At 37.1% G+C, this 2263-nt stretch overlaps 1 protein-coding gene across 1 annotated transcript in view; it reads left to right on the top strand.

The window, feature by feature from the left end:
* Positions 1-665, top strand: part of LOC127874097 (threonylcarbamoyladenosine tRNA methylthiotransferase-like) — a 36743-nt gene extending 36078 nt beyond the window's left edge. The window contains 1 exon segment of the mRNA XM_052418228.1: positions 1-665. This exon segment is cut by the window's left edge and continues 774 nt beyond it. The gene's annotated coding sequence lies outside the window, so the exon portion shown is untranslated.
* Positions 666-2263: the final 1598 nt, after the last annotated feature.

The following is a 2263-nucleotide window of genomic DNA, read 5'->3' as shown; positions in this document are numbered from 1 at the left end:
ATCGTCCGAAGCTCAAAGCACCGATTGTTCTTATGGATACATTGTTCTTCAGATGTTTCCCAAAGCCAGTCTTGCGTTTGCTTGTAAATATTCGGATATCATCATGGGCAATTCACATGGAATATATTGTCGCTCAAAAATAAATACTAGCATTTTGTATCTCTTTAAATCTATGTGGCATCATACCACATCTAGCACTGAAAGCTTGGCTATTGCTGTCAGGAAACACTGATTTTTTTTATTGGTTAATTTTATTTTACGAAATATTTGTTGATTTTGAGTCTTTATGGGACTGTAAGACACGATTCTATTAATCATATCTAGAAATATTCAATTGTTAGATGTTTGATACAGTTCATTGATCATTTTATTTATTGATAGACTAATGGAGCTTTGTCTTGCAAAAAATGGGTCTAATGCCATATGCGGTGAACAAAGCTTCAGACCAGCCTACACATTCTGGTCAGAAGCTACCCTGTCAGCTCATGAGACCACGATACTTTGCGTGACTTTATAACATACAGGGTAACTTCTGACAAGACTGCAGATGTGCAGGCCAGGCATGACGCGTCTCAAAGGATTTTGAATGATGTATTATGTTTTATTTTTGTATATACAAGATTGCTTTCAGCAATTATCAGCTGAATAAAAGTACACAATTTTGATTGTCTGTTGTGTTATGCCTTTGATTTGTTGCATGTTTTCCCCCCAAATAATAAGACGGTTATATATGTTGGTTTGCCATGTTGGCAGGAAGACCACTTTCAGACTGTTCTCAGCCTTGGTTAGGATGTTAATAACAAACTACACTAGTAAAGTTACCGGCCTTATTGTTACAGAAATGGTATATCATATGTTGCCATAAAATGGCTGTAATCCTGATCACTGCTGCTTTTGAAATACCCTTCTGGCATCAGTATTATGTCGAAACTATTCTGTCCCCCTTTTTTAGCTCACCTGAGCACAACGTGCTCATGGTGAGCTTTTGTGATTGCCTTTTGTCCGTCGTCTGTTGTCCGTCGTGCGTTGTCAACATTTGCCTTGTTTACTCTCTAGAGGCCACATTTATTGTCCAATCTTCATGAAATTTGGTCAGAAGATTGGTTTCAATGATATCTTGGATGAGTTCGAAAATGGTTACGTTTGCTTGAAAAACATGGCTGCCAAGGGGCGGGGCATTTTTCCTTATATGGCTATATATGGCTATAGTAAAATCTTGTTAATACTATAGAGGCCACATTTACTGTCTGATCTTCATGAAACTTGGTCAGAAGATTCATCCCAATAATATCTTGGACGAGTTCGAAAATGATGCCGGTTGGTTGAAAAACATGGCTGCCAGGGGGCGGGGCATTTTTCCTTATATGGCTATAGTAAACCTTGTTAACACTCTAGAGGCCACATTTATTGTCCAATCTTGATGAAATTTGGTCAGAAGATTTGTCTTAATGATATCTTGGATGAGTTTGTAAATGCTTACGTTTGCTTGAATAACATGGCCGCCAAGGGGCGGGGCATTTTTCCTTATATGGCTATAGTAAAACCTTGTTAACACTCTAGATGCCACATTTATTTTCTGATCTTCGTGAAACTTGGTCAGAAGATTTGTCCCAATAATATTTTGTTATCTCGGGTGAGTGACTTTGGGCCTTTCAGGCCCTCTTGTTTGTTCCAATTGTTAGAATTGAATCACTTTCAAATTCTGTCTGTAGAAACAAATTGTCCAGAGAAATTCATGTACACTTTTTAAGCTTTATTTCAACTTGAATTCATTGTTTTTTATACAAAGTTTTGGACCTGCAATTCTTATAGTTATGCATTAAATATTAAAAGTTTTGCTCCCTCTTTTACTTAGAATTAATTTCTTAAACCTTATTATTGTTGCTATAAACTTTAAAGAATAATGTATCAAACATCTTAAAAACTTCAATGCCCAGGTGACACATTTTACTTAGGTCCTCTTCCAAGTTTCATTAAAAAACACCCACTTTGGGGGTGAAAACTGGCCAACCCAGGCATTCGTATAGTTTATACAAGTCGTGTTCTGATAAAACTGGGCACAATGCAAGTGCGTAATGTGTCATCCCAGATTAGCCGATGCAGTCCGTAAAGCTAATCAGGGACGGCACTTTCCGCTTTTATGACATTTTTTGTTTAAATGAAGTCTTTCTTTTTCAGAGGCTTATCTGTGACAACACTTTATGCACAAGCATTAAGCCCAGTTTTTCTGAGAAAGCGGTTCAAATAGAAAACAAAACTTCCG

This window comes from Dreissena polymorpha, chromosome 3 (genome assembly GCF_020536995.1).
Source record: "Dreissena polymorpha isolate Duluth1 chromosome 3, UMN_Dpol_1.0, whole genome shotgun sequence".
Taxonomy (NCBI): Eukaryota; Metazoa; Mollusca; class Bivalvia; order Myida; family Dreissenidae; genus Dreissena; species Dreissena polymorpha.
This window is presented reverse-complemented; position numbering and strand designations above follow the sequence as displayed.